The 21,382-nt window shown below is 41.4% G+C and overlaps 1 long non-coding RNA gene across 2 annotated transcripts in view; it reads right to left on the reverse strand.

Annotated features, from left to right (window-relative positions):
* LOC138453595 (uncharacterized) overlaps positions 1-21,382 on the reverse strand; it is a 767,559-nt gene that overhangs the window by 677,933 nt on the left and 68,244 nt on the right. The window lies entirely within an intron of this gene.

Here is a 21,382-nt window from a genome sequence, read left to right on the forward strand (position 1 = left end):
CCAACTGTGCCAAATCTGCCAACAAAGTATGTGAACTCACATATCCCAAATGGGAAGCACCATAGTGCAAAATCACCACATGAGGAGTGGTCATTGTACGCATGTCTCTGCAAACTTGCAGAATTACCGCAGCATTGGCATCAGTGTCAGCGCTCCACACCACCTCCACTCCTCTCACATCGAAATGGTGTGCCACATGCCTACTCTCGGCATAGTGTTGCAAGCCATGCACAAAAATGTCTCCAAGCACCAAAACCCTGACCACCTCCACCATCTTCAGTGTACGCACCGTCTTTCGACACAAAAGAGTAATATGAACATCTGATTGGCTGATGCCTACAGTCCCCTTTCCATGCAGGATTTGCTGTAGAAACCCGTATGTGACACGCCCTACCTGCGGAAAAGCATTGCCTACGTGCGGCACGTAAATCTTACCCAGTCCTTCCACCCTTTCCACAGCGGTAGCAAGTCGAGTCCCTCATTGGACACAACTAAGCAGTCACACAACCATCCACCAATCACACTGAACATTGCTAATTCTAACTCCGTCATCAACATTGCGCACTTTAAAATTACTGTCGATGATTCTGAACCTACTTCACAAGCTACTGTGCAAGTATTGCGAATTTCTACATACAGCTCCATGCACGCGCACATGCATGAGCATAGCATACAGGTATGTTTATTGTAATCAGAGAACATGTGCAACCCTTATGATTTAATTTAGACAAATTAGTGCCGCTAAATGTGCATAGGCAATACATACCAACGCTCCCCCTTTTAAGTGCAAGATGTCCGATTGCCTTTGAATTGAATGTTAGCATTAATTCAGAGTCAATGCCAACTACAGAACACACTTGCTAGCTACTCCGCATTCAGGATAGGAACCTCGATATAAATTGGTGTGTTAAGATTTGGAACACATCCTCCTCAACCATTGCCGGGGACGACACAGTTCTCTCCTACTTCACACTTAAGGTATTTTTAGCAGGCAATATGGTTGTAATTTGGTTTGGAAGCACACTTTGAATTGTAATTTTCCACTCTTGGGACGTGTATTGAGCATGTTGATGCGCACTGGCCACTTTGGCGGCTCCTCTAATCAGGGTACACTGGACTAGCAGCCTTTAAGTTCCTTTAGACTTGGCAGTACAATTCTTGATTGACCTTTGCTTATTCTTCTATTTATGTTCTATTTATGTACGTGACTTCAACGTGATTATAGTTGAAAGGATTGAAACACTCTCTATTCATGTATTTTTTACAGTTTAAACCTGCTTGGCTCAAGAAGAAGGGATATTGTTCCCGAAACGCGTCAGCCATTACTCAATTGTATACATGGACTACCATTAATTATCACTTTGTTGACAGTTATCTTAGCTCTTTTTCGGTTCAGAATCTAAGTGTGAACTGATTGTTAATTACAAATTAAAAACCTGTTTGGTTTCTTTTTACAAAAACTTACAAGTGGTTTTTCTCATTATTTATGTAACTCTAAATACAATGGAATGATTAAGTTGAATTTATTTGACATTGATGAACCATTAATTGATGGATTATGAAAAGAGTGCAGGGGACGGGAGGGCTCCTACGTTTGGTTCCTCGTTTTTTTCCTCACTTACAAGTTATAGTGATTCTGTGACAGGATCACTTTTCCTCCCACGCACCTGGAAAGAATATCTACATTGTTACACATTTAGAAAGTTTACTTTATAATTAAAACACTTGGTGTGCACCTACTTATCCCCTTTTTCTAAAGTAGTTTATTTGCCATTAGATCTAACAGAAAATGTACACACTCTAGGAGTGGAACTTTCAATAGGGCATTCATTCTTTAATAGTCTTGGTAAATGGAGTACCAACAAAGGAAAAAAAAATGTGGCAACAATTAGAGGACTTACACAAAGTTAGACAAGCATTGCAATATCTAAAAGACAATAATGAGTACTACAAGGAAATAAATATTGATGAAAGCTTAAGGGAAACAACTGAAATAATTCAAGAGCCATCAGAAACTGGACAATTCGAACGTCTGGATCCTGCTACAGTATCCACTCTTTTGGACCATTACACAATGTATCCATTGCATTCCAATGAAAATATAGATGATGCACTAGAAACTTACCAAATGTGACAAACCAAAGGGTCACCAATGAGTATATGGGAAAAAGGTATAGAAGCACGTGCTTTTCACTGCTATTTCCTACTGGCAAAGGTGGAAGATACAATGATAGACCCACTCAGATTGGGGCATCAGAATACCGTTCATTATGTATTCGCAAGATCCCAGATTTAGACAAAATGTGGAATACATATTCTACCTACTCTATGAAAGTGAATTAGCAACACTATGTTACGGAGTTGCACACATTCTTAAATCTGGTACCCACTTTCAAAATATGTCAGCTACAAGGAATACTGGTTCCGACGGCACAGAGACGTGCGTTGTATGATCAGAAACCTTGGACCACCGACTTGGTTTGTTACGCTAAGTTGTGCTGAATATGCATGGAAAGATTTACATGAGTTCCTACGCATAGAAAACAGCAACAAAAACAACACAGATATATTAACACCTGGAGAACTTTGCTCTCTAGATCCAGTTAATGTGTCAAGATATTTCCATCTTCGTTTCATTGCCATGCAACACTTTATTTGCAATAAAACTGTTCCTCCCCTTGGAGAAGTGCAACACTTCTTTTGGAGAAAAGAATATCAAGCGAGAAGAGCACCACATATTCACATGGTGTTATGGATCAAAGGTGCACCGAAATTTGGTCACGACAATGACAGCACTGTTTTGCAGTTTATCCAAAAATATATCCCTTGTGAAATCCCTTCTAAACAGACACATAGTGAGCTGCATGGGCAGATTTTACAATTTCAAAGACACAAATGTGGCAAATATTGTCGCTGCAAATACAAAAACAAAGGTAAATACTACACCAAATGCCGCTTTGGTTTCCCTAGACCAGTTGCAGAAACAGGTGAAGTAAACAACTTCATGTCTTCAGTTCGACATAGTGTTAAAGGTAAATCACCTAAGAACACGTATTACATAAAAAGAAGGGAAGAATAAAAATATATCAATGATTACAATGCAATCATTGCCCTCTTATGGAATGCAAACATAGATGTGCAGTACATTGCAGACAATTCAACTGCTGTTGCACGATATGTTACAGCCTACTTAACAAAAACAGAAAAAACAGAGCTTCAAGACCTCTGGGATGACCAAGCATCAGACAAAACATTATCACAGAAATTGTACAGCCTAGGCATAAAAATGCTCTCTCATAGAGAATGTGGTACCTATGAGGTAGCAGATCGTTTAACCGGTACTGCTTTGTATGGAAAATCAGACAACATAGTATGGCTCAGTCTTGGTCCTGCAAAATCTAGAAAAAGAGTGCTAAAATCATTTGAGGACATAGAAACAATTGCCAGAAATGATCCCAACAGCCAAGACATTCTAATAAACAATTTACTGGACACATACTATCCGAACAGGAGTAGAACTCTGGAAAGCATGTGTCTGTACCACATAGCTCAAAACTTTGCATACAAAAATAATGTAAAACCCAATGAAAGCAAACATAGATATAGAGTGACCGATTGTGAAGGGAGCTTAGTGAAACTTACCAAACAAAGCATAATTAATCATGTAAAATTGTCATTATAAACTCCTCAACAGAAAGGACTATATTACATGCCTCTGTTACAACTTTTCAAACCATGGAGAAAAGAGGAAGACATACTAGATAACTATGACTACTATGAAGATGCTTTCAAAGCAAATGAAAGCGCTATCACCAATGTGAATTTTATGCAGTACAAAACAATGTTACACAATGAGCAGCAACAGGAATAAGAACTTCAGGCCCAACTAGATAAGGACTCTTCCGACAGTAGTCAACCTTCTGTAACAGGAAGTCGAGAACCACTAGGACAACCACTAATAGCAAATGAGGCTGAAGTAGCTATGGCAGAAGTATAAAACTCCATGTATCCGTATCAAGAAGATACAGAAGAGTTAACTGTACAACAAGCAAAACTTAACAACGATCAGCGCACCATTTTTGAAGACGTAACAAAACAAATTGTACATGGTGTACAACACGAAAATAAAGAATGTACCTGCCAAAATTACAAACCTATACTGCTGTACGTCAGTGGTGAAGCTGGATCAGGGAAAACATTCTTAATCAAAATCATCAGCAAGTTCCTTCAACAATTGACAAACAACAAACTGTCAGCTGTTGTAACGGCACCTACAGGTTTAGCTGCCTACAACATAGGCGGTGTCACTTTACACCGATTACTACTGCTTTCAGTAGAGCATCACAATAAATTAGACTACTACAAACTTTCTGCAGAAGCTGCTATGGAATTACGCAGAGTATTGAAACAAATGAAAATGCTACTAATAGATAAAGTGAGCATGGTCTCCAACCTAATGTTGGCTTTGATTCATCTCAGATTGCAAGAAGTACTTAAAAGTAACAATGAAGAACTCTTTGCAGGGAAACACATTATCGTTTTCGGAGATCTTCTACAATTGACACCAGTGAAAGGTGAACTGATTTTTAAAACCTTAGGCCACAAACTCTGCCGGAAAACTGTTGGAAGCAAAGGTAATGTTAGCCTTTGGCAACATTTCCAATATAGAGAATTAACTGAGAACATGCGGCAATCTGCAGATCTCACTTATGCCAACATCTTAAAAGGTATTAGAGTTGGTGTATTATCGCAAGAAGCACAAGTTGTATTGAAAAACCGGCACATACATGCACTTTATGGGGACAATGCATGTGCAACTGATGTTATGGAACAAATAGCACACAAAAATGTCAATTGTATGGCCTTAATGCCAACTCTTGCAAGCTGTTTCAAATTCAATGAAACAATGTTAAATAAAGAAATGCAACCAATACTGGAAATTAGCGCCACAGACAAACTTGACGTACATGGTATGACAGTACTCATGTGTGAGCAAGCCACAACAAGACTAAATAGTTTAGAAAATTCAATCTCCAACACAGCTGGGTTGGAAAAAATATTGAAATTATCATTAAATTGTAGAGTAATGCTTAAACGTAACCTTGACGTAGAGCAAGTGCTAGTTAATGGAGCACTGGGCACAGTTGTTGGCTTTCACTCATACCCATGTGATAGCAACATTCAGTTTGTCAATATTTGCTTTGATAAAGTTTCAGAAGTGAAAAGGATAGGGCGCTCAATTGCTCGATTCCTTCTCTTCAAAGACATGTATATACGTAAAGAGCAATTTTCTTTAACTCTTGCATATGCAGTTACCATTCATAAATCCCAAAGTCTTACCCTAGACAAAGCATTGATAGATATAGGAAACACAGTCTTTAAGGAAGGCATGAGCTACGTAGCATTATCACGCTTACATACACTTGACAGTCTACTGCTAATGAACTTTGATGCAAGTAAAGTCAAAGCTGATATTCCTTGCATTCTAGAATACAATAGATTGCGTTCACTGTACACCCCTCATCTGAAACAATACCCTGTTCCAGATAAAGTAAAACGTGGTAAAAGAAACAGAATTGCAACAGAATACATAACAGCAAATTCTGGAAAGAAAAGAAAAGAAGCTAAAGTTTCATCAATTACCGCAAACATAGAAGAACCTATTAGGGAATGTAAACCAGGGACGTCGGCAAAGAAGCAACAGAAATTCTGAAAAATGCACACAGATACAGAACTTGCTGGACCATTAAAATTTGCAAATGAAAGTGGGGTAAGTTGCTATGCAAATGTAGCAATGAATATTCTATTTCATTGCCACCAATTGGTAACAATATTTACCTGCACAGTACCGACCAATTGTGTTTGCAAATGTTAGTACTGCATAGAAATGCAACAAGCAATCCTGACAACTCATACAGTGTTCATGGAGTAAGGCAACAATTGGACAACTGTGCTGGAATGGTGAGATTCACTATGAACTCACAAGAAGATCCACAAGAATTTCTAATGTACATATTATTAGTATTGGAAAACAAAAGCATACCTGTAAATGAAATCTTCCAGATTTCGTACATGTGGAAACATACATGTACTCTCTGTAGCAAAGTGATACAGGAAGAAATCCCAAATGAGCGATTTGTGTATGTTTCCATACCAAATTGTGAGAGCATTCCATTTCAGCAACTTGTACAAAATGCAAACCATGGCAGATTATGCACTATTTGCAATTCAGACAATCGCCCCACCTTACTGATACAATCACACAGTGCCTACATAATACTTATGCTTCTACGTTATAATGCAGATGGCACCAAAAACAACTGCAAACTGACTGGATTCACACACGGTCAAGTGTCACTTGGAAAGAGAACCTTTACAACAGTAGGTATAATCTACCATGCTACACAGTAGCTACAACCAGTAGCTGCAACCAATGCAGGTCACTACACTGCATACATTAAAAAGAATTGTGGATGGTTCGAATGTAATGATAGCACCATTACTCTAAAGCAGAGATTGCCAGCTAATCTCACAAATGCGTATTTAATGTTTTTAAAGCCAAAATTTACGAAATAATGTGTACTTAAAGATTTTTTTATAAAATTATGTGAAAGACTACAAACAGTTAGAATACACCAACAGGTATCTAACTACCCAAGAGGATGTAAGAATGACACAAATAAATGAATATCACAGATCGTTGGGAACAAATGCACAGGTAGAATACGCCTACAGGTATCTAACTTTTGTTAAAAATTGCAGGAAGGCAACAAACATAACATTCATGGGAAAGATGAAGGAAACAGGATATAACAACGACACAAATGAATGAATATCACAAAGCTGTAGGAACAAATGCACAGTTAGAATACGCCTACAGGTATCTTAACTGTTGGCAAAAATCGGCAGGAAGGCAACAAACATAACATTAATCAGAAACATGAAGGAAACACTCAAAGGAAACAAGGAAGTAGTTAGTACCATAGTAAATGAAGGTTTTTTTTAATCCGACAAGGATTTTGTTCCCCCAGACCCAAGGATTAGAAAAGCAAACACAGAAACTGATCACAATGCACAAGTACACTGGTTTGGAAACTAAATATGAGGGTAAAAAAAAAAGGTAAACTGTCTATTAAGCAATGTAGTACATTTTCAAAAAATGCAAAGACTTACATACCTGTTTTTTTATCATTTTTATCACAGAAATGAAAAAAGGGATACTTCCGCCAAGTACGATAACCATTTACAAATTGTATGTGGATTCTGAACAAAGTAAGGAGTAAGTATATTGGCAGTCATTTTCTACATATGCGAATATACACATCCAATCTATGGTACTAATCTGCTGCAGTGCCTGTAGGCTGGCCCTTGCATCTTCGGTGTGTAACCTACCATCTACGCCTTACGACCAAGGTACAAGGAGTATAGGTCCTAGCCACAACCATCGCTGCATATCAAAACCATGGTCCTTGTAAATTAGCTACTTATAAATGTACTTTTCGGACCATCGTCAGCAGCCATGCAGGCAAGACACTAGGGCTTCCACACAACTAGCGCATTACACCACACCCATATTCACTTGTAACTCCACTGCTTATGACTTCAGTCTTGGGTGCATGGCCTTTGGGCATGCAGTCAAGAGTCTGGGTCCTGGCTAGAAACACCACAGCATATTGGAACCATTGTGCCGTGGCATTTTACTATGTACAAACTTGGTTTTGGGAGCATAGCCTTTGGCCTTGCTCCCAAAACGCTACGCCCTCCCCACAACCATCTTAATGATGTTGCATAGTACAAGTGTACCAATAGCTGTGATATGGTGCAGTAGTTTGTAGCCACAGTCTACAGAGGTGAGTTTGAGGCCGTAGCTTTATGAATGTATGGGTATACAGTATTTAAAATGCATAGTTACTTAAAACAGCAGTGCTTATTACTTTGTTCAAATACTCTTCATCCTGGCCACTATTACCACACCACATGACATCCATTGTGGCATATAGGTACACTACGAACAAATGTACTTTTGGGGGCATGGCCTTCGGCCACGCACCCATGATTGCAGCCCCTCCCCACAGCCGCCAGAGTGATGCACTACCACACCATATCATACCCATTGTGCCTTGTAAGTACACTACATATAACTGTGCTGTTGGGTGCATGGCATGCGGCCATGCACTCATGACTGCAGACTCTCCCCACAGCCACCTGACTGATGTTCAATACTAGGGGTGTGTCTGTAGCTCTGAAATGCTGCACTGTTTGTGCGCAGGGTCTAAAATTTCAGGTGTATGGCCATACATTTCAATATATGATTGTGAAGTGTCTTATAACTCCAGTGCTTACAAGTTTCCTGTTGGGTGCATGCTTGGGTGTATGGCATACAGCCTGCAACCATGCACCCAAAAGTACACATCTTGTCCACAACCACTGCACTACATGAAACCCATGTGGGCTTGTACGTGAAGAGGTTATAGCTTGGTTGTTGGGGGCATGGCCTTCAGCCTTGCACCCAAGAGTACACACACTCCCCACAACCAGGCAATCGATACGCATTAGTAAGGGGGTATCCATGGGTGTGACATGCTGAAGTGTTGGTGGCCAGGGCCTAGAGTTTTGGAAGTAAGGCCTTCGGCCTTTGGCCGACAGCCATGCATCCAAGACTCTATGCCCTGGCCGCAACCACCGTAGCATGTGCCACCCATGGCGGCGTACTAATGAATATAATAATAGCCATCGGGAAAAGTAATGAAATCACGGCTTGTTGTCAATTTCAATGTTGGCTACCACTACGCGTGTGCTATCAACAGTTAGAAGTTTCCTGTCCACTGCATGGACTGAAATACTGCCCTTATTGGACCCCTCGTTTTCTGTGCGTACAAGGTGGGCATAGGAAATACATCATGAAGAGATTATTACTGTGTTATTGGGTGCATGGCCTTTGGCCCCAAGAGTGCAGGGTCTCTCCACACCCACCTCACTGATGTGTGCAGGGTCTCTCCACAACCACCTCAGTGATTTGTGGTAGTGGGTTTTTTTCTATAGGTGTGGTATCCTTCAGTGCTTCTGGCCAGAAGCTTCACTCCTAGCTGTATGTCCATAGATATTACATGGGATGGGTGTGCAGTGGCTTGCACGTCCAGTACTTATAACTTTGTTCTTGGGTGCATGGCCCAAGACTGCACACGCTCCCCACAACTTGCCAACCGAAACGCAATACTACAGGTGTATCCATGGGTGTGACATGCTGCAGTGGTTGTGGCCAGGGCCTACAGTCTTGGAAGTAAGGCCTTTGGCCGACGGCCATGCATCCAAGACTCTAGGCTCTGCCCACAACCACTGTAGCATGTGACACCCATGGCGGTGTACGAATGAATATAATAATAGCCATCGGGAAAAGTAATGCAATCACGGCACGTTGTCAATTTCAATGTTGCACTGCATGGACTGAAGTGCTATCGTTATTACACCCCTCATTTTCTGTGCGTACAAGCTGTCCATGGAAAGATCATGAAGACCGACCCCCAGAAAAAATGCATTGATCACCCATGTCTTACTGTCTGAACCTTTCCCAACGGTCTGTGACACAGCAAAAGAGTTTTATAAATAGAGCATATGTACGCTGGTTGTTGCTCTGCTTTCGGCGGATCCAAGATGAGTGGCGCATCCAAACAATCTGACGCAGAACACGTCTCGCAGCAGCCAATGGGCAGGGACGTTGCGTGTCCACGGTCATGACGCCAGCCCCTTAGCCAATCAGTATCTTGTCCGTGGACCGAAAAGGGAAGTGTGACCGTGAAGCGGACATAGATATCACTAATTTTTTCAGACCTACTTTTTGATAATTTTATAGAAAAGAACTGCACGGAAGATCACCAAATTTACAAAAGCACGCTTTCTGGACCAAGCACCTGTACCTGCCGCAGATGAAAATCCGTCCAGCGGTTTAAACTCTAGCCGTGCGCACATTTTTTCCCCCATTCAGTCTATGGGGAAAAAATACATTTTGGGACCCCCTATAACTTTTGCCCCCCTGGACCAAACATCTCCAAACTTTGTAAAAAAAATTCAAAGTGGCCCATATACTTTCTTTGCAAAGTTTGGTGAGGAATCGTCCAGGGGGAGCAAAGTTATAAGCCGCCCAAAAAGTGCTCTTCCTATGGAAACAGCAATTTAACCATAACTACACGGCCACTTCCGTGTAATATATATGTATATATATATTACTAGGTTTTCACTGCTGCATACAGGATGTCATTTCCTGTGATGTTATCAAATGCAAATTAAGGAACCTCAACTGATTCGGGATTGTCAACTGACTGGGCAGCGCCTACTTTAAAAGATAGGAAGAGAAACGACGGAAGATTATGGAGCTCAGTGTCACTAAAGGGATTATGCATGACCGCATCTTTGTGTAAGTGGATAGAATGCATTCCTTGGAGTTTAGCCATATGCCTCTCATATCTGGGCATGGTGGTTGGACGATGTGGATTAGGGGAAGACATTGGCCTGGTTGTGGGCGGCCATCGCTATAGAGTGCCAGAGGCACAATGGTGCTAGCAGAGCCACACCGAGGCACTTGATCAAAAAAGTAAATGAGACGGTGTTCCTCTTGGTGAAACCTGAATGAAGAAACACATTGGAAGACAACATTTACAATGGATCCCTGTGGGGATGGCCTGCTTTATTCTGGCACATAAAGCTGGCGGGCTCGATAGGGATCCCCAACATTTGCGCCACCATGAAAATGCATGCTGGTGCAAATGCTGTGGTATTTGTTCAGCAAACAGGAAGGAAGGCGATGGAAACGTAAGTTGCGTTCCGCCCTTCTCGCCTCCATACAAATGAATGGAAAGGTGGCGTGGCATGGCGTGGCGTGAATGAAAGGTGTAAAGGCCGTGTGCAAGGCTTTTACACCTTTCACTCACGTTACGCCCGGAGCAAAATGTGCTCCTGTATAATTGGATACTTCATTTGTAGGGCTTTGCATCCCTGCATCCCTGTGACATGGAAACTTCAATGTACTAATCATGTACTGCATCCGACCTGTATTCTCGCCAAAGTGCAGAACTCCTGCTAGAAGCTTTGCTGATTTTTTTTTATCTATGGAAGCCTGGTTGAAGACTGGGAATTGTTGTTGGACATTTCAAAAGTACTTTTCAAAGGTACCTTTTGTAGCTAGAGCCATCTTCGAGCTTCACTGTCTGGCAGCGGCCAGTAAACTGGTCCAGGTTTCAACGAAGCTTCACGGCAAGCTCCTGAAATCATACAGTACTGTTTCCTCACTTGTTCATATTGCCTGAATTGCGTGTTTATGTTGTGGGCACAAGAGTTCGCTAATTGGTGGGATTTGGGAGCTATTTAGCTCCTGCATGTAGACTAGAAGAGCCTGGTTAGCTTGACACTAAGGGGTAACAAGAGCTCTTCTCAGGCCAACTGCTGCAATAAAACGGGCCCATGTGGTATAAGCTGTAAGACACAACTGCAAGGCATTTAAAGTGGGTCATACATCGTGGATAAAAAGATGTAGTTAGATTTGTGGCATCTATGTAGTAACTTCTTGTTGCCAAGAGGTGGTTCCTGCTAATTGGGCGTTACACGATGTCCAGGAGCTTTTACGTCCTTCTCATCAATACAACGTTTCGATCCCTTAGGGTATATAGCACGTTAGTAACTGTTTATCTTTGTGATCTAATAGGAGGTGGGCCCAAGATAGATTTGGGCATAGCAGTGCAGACAACCTGTATTCCAACTAGCTGCAAGAGCTTGCAGGAATAGTTTGGCTGTTCATCAGCCACTGTGCACTGACCGGTAGGAGAGTACACGAGCTAAGAGCTCACATCTCAGACAGGGCCAGCCAGCCGGCCAGCCTGTACTTTGCAAGGTGGAATCTTATGTCCGGGCCGACTCAGCCTTTCATCCTTCAGAGGTCGTTAAAATTGGTACCATTATATTGGGTAATAATAACACATGCTGTTACGGCACTTAGAAGCATGATGAATTTGTCATGGATTTGTTTATAAAATACTTATCATTATTATTATTATTATTATTATTATTATTATTATTATTATTATTATTATTATTATTATCATTGTTAATAATAATAATAAATGAAAATGTGAAAAGTAAATAATAACCTTAAAGCATACATAGTGATAGCAGGGGCTGAGAAGGTAATGTGTTCGACATTCACTTGCTAATTCACTTATTTCCGCCACACCCCAGGTCACTAATCCTGTTAATAGCAAAACTATTCAGAGCAGTGGGCATGTGTTCACAGTTCCTCACTGACCAATGCGCACATTTAGAAAAAACAAACCTCATTGCTTCAAGTTTAATATTACCCTTTGTCTAATTTTTAGAATAATCCACACGCTCAAGACTCCAACTGAAAGAAAAGGTGTGGACCAAACCATTTTACATACTGGTAGAAACCAATATTGATTTTCCTTCCAATATTTGCTAATTTCTCCTAAAAACCTTTATAGGATTCGCCGACATTACCAGTCCGAGATGTTTCATACTGTTCTCTAGTCACAGAGTACTTTGACCATTGTATTGTAAAGCCTTTCAACTGGAAGTCATCTACAACCCAAACTCTGTAGAAAACCCTTCACAGCAGTTTTTACATGATGCGCCTTATGTAAGGGCCTATATATTAGCAAACTTTGGTCAAGGAATATTGCACCATTTATCTGCCACTTGAACGTGTCCAGGACCACACCCTTAACCGAATCTGCTTGCTACCCATTTGTCTCAGTGCTTCTGTGATGTCTGTGGAGTTAAACACAAAATAACTGATACTTAGAGAGTCTAAACCCTGGCTGCTATGCTGACACAAAATCACTTGTGCATAGAGAGTCTAACCCTGGCTGCTCTGCTGACACAAAATCACTTGTGCATAGAGAGTCTAAGCCTGGCTGCTCTGCCGACACAAAATAGCGTATGTTTTGTAGTATGTTTTAATTGGCAATATCTAATTCAGCAGAACTTTCCACCCACTCCAAACCAGGCGCAAATGATTTTCTTTCATTTAATCAACATTTAATCAAGTTCTTTTTATGAATTTGGGACCCAAATTTAATAGGAGGATTCCTTACAGCTTCCCTCCCCTTTTGGGACAAGAAACACACAGAGTTGCACAGAAGATCTATTTAAAGATGAACAACTGATTTTTCTCATGAAAGGACAATGATAACAAATAATCAACACACTGGTCACCTCAGTTTACAATGTTACAGTTATAGAAACGTTTGTAACACACACATCACCATAGGTATCTATACATTTCATTCACCCTGAGCACGCATGCACCATGGAAAGAATGCACAAGAGATGAAGATGAATCTTTCATTTGTTAAAAAGCAAATGAACTCAAAGCATCCCTGCCTATCCAATTCTCTCTGCTTCCCCTTTATTCAACTAGATACCACCCCCCCTTACTCAATAGACAGGTTCGAATTTCAGCAGCATCCCAATTACTCAATTGCAAACAAACTACTAGACCTTCATGGATGCAGCTGGCTTGTAGAAAAGAAAAGGTATGTTCAACATGTATGTAGACTAGATTACCTTTAGTGATGTTTCTTTTTAATTACCATATACAAATGTAACTCTCTCACATTCAATGTACACCTTAAACAGAAAGAGAATGGGTAGCAAATAATCACCCTCTCCGTTTTGTCCGCAACAACTTACCTCTAAAAACAATATTCTGATTGATGGTATACACAGGAATTACTTTAATTATATTCTTTTTCTAGGTATGCACAAAGTGACATGTCTATTTAACTCTCGAGAATTCTTCCGTGGTAAATGTCATTAAAAAGAGAAAGAGTTAGGGGATCTCACTGTAGACACAACAGGCACCTAGTATATAAAATATTTTTTTGTCAGAAGCACAAGCACTTCTGAAATGTTCCCCAACTTCTCGGGAATGCACCAACAATTTATATATTCCCACCCCTCCGTACTGACAAATCAGAGGGCCAGGATTTAATCTAATTCCATTTATAGTATCACTCCCCTCAGGATTATTTCCCCTTTATATTATACTCACATTTGAATTTAATTTTGGCTGTAACACAGACAGGTGGGTGCCCTCTTAAGGACTGGTTAAATTATCCATATCTAGGAACTAGTGGGCATCAGTCAGCAAGATGGGACCAACTTTCCTCCATAGCCTGTCTGCTGTCTCTCCCTCTGAATAAGGCCTGAGACTTTCACTCCTCCCATGCCTCACCTTCAGGATACTGGTAATAGTCCAAAACAGGTCCAAAAGGAGAGCAATGGATTCCTTCTCCTTCCTGTTATCAATTCTACTTTCTCTCCATCAGTCAATGAGTGAGTTAAGTCAGTGTCTGTCTTGAGTGAGAGTGTATTGAATCCTTTGTAGAACAGTAACCCCGCCTTTTTGAGGTGTGTATAATTTCCAAAATATTATTGGTCAATGTATGTGATTAGACAGTGTTCCAAAAGTGACATCACACTAGACATACCCCTCTGCCATCACTGGGCATATTAATGAAGAGGCATTTTGATGGGAGTAACTTGAAAACCAAGTTTCCCTCCCATTATTGCACAATCTGAATTTGTAATTTCCACACATATGGCCACTTTACTAATAGGCTCACCAGATTTCTCTCTTTGGCGCTAATCAAATAACACAATTTTCATCATAGGACAATGGGTACTGAATTATATATTTCTTAATTTAACTCACTTTTATATTTATATTCAAAATATTTTCCCATTTCAAAGCAACAGGCTCATCCCTACAGATGTAATAAGCTATAATTCACTAGTGTACACCATTTCTGTGCTTCAAAATACAAATGTGCCTAATTTGCATAATTAAATAACATCAAATAGAGCATCTCAAGCCAAATGCTTTACATAAATAATTATTCTGCTGTGACATTCCGTTCCAGAATTATTGGTGAAATAGTTCGTCTTTATGTAACTTTTAAAAGACATTTTTTTCATTATACATATTCCAGTCAATAACAGAGCATTTGGTGTATTTAGTTCTTTAGTTGTTAGTTCCGTGTTAGAAGTATACTATTTATGACCCATAGGCCTGGCAGTGGTAAGGTCTTTTGACATTTTGAAGTTTGTAGTCCTCTGGGGTTCATAACTTTTGCCCTGCTCCTCTTAGACTGCTCCCAGGTCTGGTAGATTTTCAGATAACTTTATTATTCCATGTATCAAGATTCCTTCTTTCCTCCTGTGAGATGGAAATCTCAGATTAGGCAACACAGATCCTCTGGCCAAGCTCAACCCACTTTAGTTGTTCATTATTTTAAGCCAGCCATACACAGATGCAGCCCATAAAAACACTGCCTTAGGATTAATTGCCATTTCAGCTTTTTAGTGACCTAGTTTCAGGCCAGTCAGTATCCACTTGATAGTGCAAAGCATATCAGTTCTGTTGTTTATTTACTGGGGTGGTGAATTGAACAGAAAAGCAGCTGTGGGAGTCCAAACCTATAGCTGAGGCTTCACTCAAGTTGGTTTCTCCCAATTGCCACTTCTGTACCCCTAGATTTTGTATTTTCAACAAAAAACACAGCAGTCTATCCATTGCACTGGCCTATCAAAACTCCCATCAAAGGTCCACATTTTTAACATCTGTAGGTTTAATAACCATAACCCCTGATTTCTATAAAGGAAATAAACACACAGAGCAGCATAAAATGCAAGCCCAAGTCCATTTTTCTCTGTCACTTTACCATGTGTGCACTTTTTCTCCTCAGATTAAGCAGTTCACCCATTTTAACAAATGTTACAGGATATTTTCTGGTACTTGAAATGTTCATCTCAGGGCTTGTCATTATATTTTGATGTGAAGGGACTTGAACACTTGTCACGTGTGTTTTTCAAATGCTGTGCGCAGGACGCAGCTTATATGTTTGTTTTTAACATGGTGCCTTGCTCTGCATCTTCTCTTTGAATTAGATTTCCCTACAGTTTATAGAGTCTAACCCTGGCTGCTCTGCTGACCCAAAATAAGTCCTGCTGAGAGAGTGTAACCCTTGCTGCTTTGCTGACACAAAACAACTTGTGCTTAGAGAGGCTAACCCTGGCTGCTCTGCTGACACAAAATAGAGTGTGTTGAGAGAGTCTAACCCTGGCTGCTTTGCGGACACAAAATAGCTCATGCTCATAGAGTCTTACCCTGGCTGCTCTGCCAACACAAATAACGGTTGCTTAAAGAGTCTAACCCTGGCTGCTCTGCTGACACAAAATAGCTTGCTGCTTTGCCCATTTTTGGGTCAAAATTATGAATTTCGACTGATATTTTCCTGCGGGATGTAATACACAGTAACAGCGTTTGAAAAACACATTAGTCAAAAAGCCTGAACAGAAATGATTTGCCTAATAAGAACATTGCGCATAGGGGAAAGGGTTAAAGGTTTAAAAATGGGAACCAAACAATGTGGGGTTTAAAGGAGGAAGGACGTGAAAGTACAGGGACATGGGGCACCGCATAAAAGAGAAAGAGGGGGGGAAAAAGGATCAGGCCAAAGTAAACACTATTGGTAAAGCCATTTAAAAAAATAACATTTTCACATTGAACCAATGCATATTTAGTTATGTAGCCCTAAAACACACATGGCCTTTAAGACCTCCATCTGCCCCCTGGCCAAAGGGTTTTGTGTGTACCATTAAAGTGTACGGAGATGCACTGCCCGACACCACGGTGCAATCTTCCTACAAGATGTTTTCAGACATGATGAACAGCCCACTTACTTAAGAAAACGGAATGGCTGTTTAAAGATCCTCATCTTGATTACATTCAATGTTGTTTACAACATATTTGGCAAACATCCATGAAATCAAAGTGGACAGGGGACATTAAGCGATCTGCCAAAGAAACCAGACACCACAACCAAACTGAGTCTACACAAAATGGCTGCAATGATAAATATTTACGAGATGACATGGGAAGAGCGTGAGAGAGAACTGGAGGCCATAGGCTAAGCCGGTGTGCTGCCAAACACAAGTCCACACACATTTTCAATTTCGATTGAAGAACGCCAGTCATTCTTTTTTGGCTTGCAATCGTGCACATGGCCCAGTACAAGGACACATGCCGCCCACGGGAAGAGCCATTTTGAAGCCTCCCTCGCTCGCTCGATTAAAATGGCGGGAAGGTAGCGTAAACCATTGCTACCTGCATGCCCACTTTGTTCTTCTGACTTTCAGACTAAATACTCCTGGTGATTATCATTCACCCCAATTAGTGCTCAATATGTATGAATGCCATTGTCTGGGCCATTTGCATAATTGCTCTGCGATTTTAATTCTCTTTTCTCATTAGATCTGTAAGAAGGGACACGTGGCCATGGCTAGTTATCCAAATGCCCGCGAGGAAGCTCTTAGCGAAAGAGCAGCATAGTATCAGCCCTCTTTTCACCGTTATCCACACCGCCGCTTCGAATGAGTGCTCCGCTGTGTATTTACCCTGTTTTGCCTCTGTGTGAACATGACGTGTGTATACTTACGTACTTGCAAAGTTTTCTTGACATTGGATGAATTCTGTGCATCATCAATGACCTTTTCCATTTTTAGTTTGGGCCATTAGGTGGCGCTTTAGCATCAACTATGAGCTAAAACTATTGCATTAGAGTACAGATAAGAAGAAATGGCACATGAGGAACGACACAGCTAGTAGGTGTCGTTTAGGTAGTTGCTCACTCATTAACTGCCCTTGGTCATGCTAATCCCTATGGCCATTCCCACACAGCACCTGCCCTCTAAACCCTGCCGAAAACGCCTCCTCATGGGAAAGCTTTGAGCTCGTTTTAACAAAGCCTTACCATCAAACTTTACGCTCAAAATGTCGGCAAGTGCTTTTTCAAAGCAGTCTTCTGAGTGTTAATGACTTAATTGATGTTGGAAACGTTCTACTGATATCATAAAAAAAGTCTTAACCAAATCTGGCTTCATCAGCTGTATTTATAAGCACTATGCGTGTCCTTCACTGGAAGTCCTGTTTAGAACACGCATTTGCAAAGCCAATAACATCAATAACCAGTTAATACCACTCGAGTAGTGCCTGGCAAGTTCCATTCCCAGGCCTCCAGAAAAGCCACAACTGTTGGCTTTGCCAATGCAGGGGCATTATCAGACACACTGCAGGGATTACAGCATTATTTAGAACATACCTCTTCTGTGGTTTAGCACCATTCCAGAACACATAAAGTGTTTGCCTGCACAAAAATGTAGGCAGCATGTATTACTCACTGCAAGCATTTCCATTTTGCGCATGTGTACAGCACTGGTAGTGCACGACAGTGGCCTTGGGTTTTCCCCGTTAAAACTGGGTCTGTGTTTTACTTAGTACTCTTAGGCTGCGCCAGAGGTATAGCCCTTCACCCAATTACCCAAAATAATACAATACTATTAATCATGCATTTATTTATATTGTGATTTCACCAAAGTGCTTTACAATGAATATTTTATATATACTTTATTACGAAACTGAAGTTGGCAGTCATTCTAACAACCTCAGAAAGATGAAAGGCTGAGTTGGCCTGGCTGGAAATCGAATCTGAGGCCTGCAGATCACACACAGATCTCAGCAACACTGCCTTAACCCGCTGAGGTACCTCACCGTCAGGTGCACGCTTTTCTTTGGAGAGCTTTCCTAATTTGCAAGATTGTTTCTCCCTTTCGTTCCCTCTCGCTTTTCCTCCATCCGATTTGCTCGCCTTTTGCCCTTATTTCCTTCTGTTCCGTCAGAAGAGCTATCCGGGTAGGAAGGGGACGGCTGTCACTGATTAGCAGCCAAGGGGGTCCCCAGCGGCTCCCCTACCACCTCAGACCAAGTGGAAGGATTTTTGGAGCTCTGTGTGTGTCAAATGTGAGCAGGGACCTGCATGTGTAAATCTGTGTAAAATAAGAACAGTGAAACATACCTGTTAGGTAATCAGGTGCAACGTTTCAGCTGCTACCACCAGTTTATGAGATTCGACTGGTAGTGTTCATTATTTTGTTTGTGTTGCGCACCCCAACCTTTAACCTTTTCAATTACCCTAGTTTGACTGATTGGTATGGGTTGCACTTCACAGTGATTTGCTCTGCAAATGCACAAAGGCATGCCCCACCCAGCCAGCACTACAGACACACAGGCCTGCTACCTGCTTTTCAATTGTAAACACTAGTTTTCATTGCAGTCAGAGTCCCTTCTACAGTGAGTATCTCATTAGAACTCATCAGTGGAGCTTGTCATGGTCCACTCATCTGAAGATCCAAACCCGCAGCTTATTTATTACTGCTGGCAAATCTACACCGTGTTGCCACCACCTTTCTGCCTCTCGCCTCAGACATGAATTATTTAAGAGGTTTGCATCCAGTAGCTCTCTGAATGTTTTGAACTATTTATTTATGTTATTTTACTGAGCATGTGTTAGGCACCTTATACAAGAGAAATGTGTTTCAAAGCGCCACAAAGCTAAATAGCAAAACAGTAAAGGTCCTACCAGGCCTTGTGGCAATCAGACATGCAAGTGCAGTGAAGAAAAGTGCAGGAGATAGGGAGGGAAGAGTGGGGGGTCTACGAGTCCCATGATCCTTCACCATTCCGTATGCTTGCTAGGGCTGATGGGAGTTGTATTTCCAAACATCTGGAGCGCCAAAGTTTGCAGACCCCATAGATTAAAAATTGTGCCTTTCATTTCCCACTCCTTGGGCCTGATTTATAAAGCATTTTTTAATGGGGGTTTCCCATCGAAAAATGCTTTGCAAATCAGGCGTCTAGCCTTCTTCAAAAAGGTAATAGTACAAGAAGAGAACTCGCCATCGATGCTCCATCGTGACCCTTCCCCTTCTTGACACCTGAACAAATAGCACCTCAGACTTGCACCCCCCCTGCCCCAAATTACTGTTCCAACCAGAGAACTGCACTCAGAGCATAACTTGCTTCTAGTGTTCAAGATAAACTGTTGCTATCCAATTCACTTACCATCCAAAAAAAACCTTGCTGTTGCAGACCCCACTAACTGCAAGCCCAGCTCACACATCTGTGTATCTGTTCTGTTGTGACCTCTGAAAAGCGCTCTGTTATGCATCTGTAATGTTGTACACCTGTGTAAAGCGCTCTTTTATGTATCTGTATTGGCGTATACCCCTGTAAAAAGCTCAGTTGTTTCTCGAAGCTAGGTCCGCGCTCAATACATAATAGTAAACATCGGCGTCACTACTAGAATCCTGGACTGCCTTGCTCACGGCAATAGTCCACACACATTGACTGATGAGCCCTACTTCACTTCTTCGGGCAGGATGTGTTATTGAGTGCACTAACTCAGGTGTCACTCGTGGGGTATGAGTGTGAAACCTTGCGAGGCTGTTTCCCTCTTCCGTCACTACACATTTCAAAACCGCCTTAGATTTATTTCTGTTCATGTATGGATGGATGTGTTATATTCCTATGGGCCTAAAGCTTGATACCTCTTTGCAAATGATGGTTAAGCTGGATATACATAAACTCTATTGATTGACATAGAAAGCTCTCATTTTGTCACGGTAGGACTGAAGCAAGTGATGTACTGGGGGTCAAGACTTTACTCTGCCTGAATCAGTAGTTTATGGGTTCATGTCTGAACCCTCCGAAGAACAGGCATTAAGGACGATCACTCACAGTGATCTACCTTGTCTTCTTTTCATAAATGTGATTGGTGCTTTCTTTCGGAAATTTCAAGTCAAAACCTCTCTTTCTGACATAGTTAATGTCCTGCGGAATCAGATCAGGACTGGAACTGCTTCGGATCTTATTAAACTGAAGCTTCATACCAGTTCACATGTAGACCCCAAAGAGCAATAACAATAAACCACTTACGTAATTGATATGTTCGGGCTCTCTGCCAATCATAGGGCCTCATTACGACCCAGGCGTTAACCATGGCACTATTAGCGCCATAGTTGACGCCGGTAACTTAACAATTCCGCCATGGTGAATGGCGGAATTACCGCCCCATTCCAAGCTTGGCGGGGCGGTAATTCCCCATTCACCATTGGCCCTTCCCCATTCCCAGTTTTGCCCTAATAGGGCTCAATGGAAATGGGGAAGGCGGTAATTGTTAAGGGAGGTTAAGGGAGGACCCGCAAAGGGACCTCGGAATTGAGTGGTAAGGGATTACCGGCACCAGTGCCCTTACCGATACCAGTAATCCCTTACCGCCCGGGTTGTAATGAGGCCCATAGAGTGGCTTTTGAAACTTGGTATGCCAATCTTACCATACTATGGTACAAAAGTTTGAATTTGATCCCGGTTATTGGACTAACTGGAAATAATCACTGAGATGGAATAATGCAAATGACTTGACTTTTAACCATCTGATCAAGAAGATCTATGTGGCTTTCGAGAGCTCATGCACTA

The sequence above is a fragment of the Ambystoma mexicanum genome, chromosome 4p (assembly GCF_040938575.1).
Source record: "Ambystoma mexicanum isolate Mex_15411 chromosome 4p, UKY_AmexF1_1, whole genome shotgun sequence".
NCBI lineage: Eukaryota > Metazoa > Chordata > Amphibia > Caudata > Ambystomatidae > Ambystoma > Ambystoma mexicanum.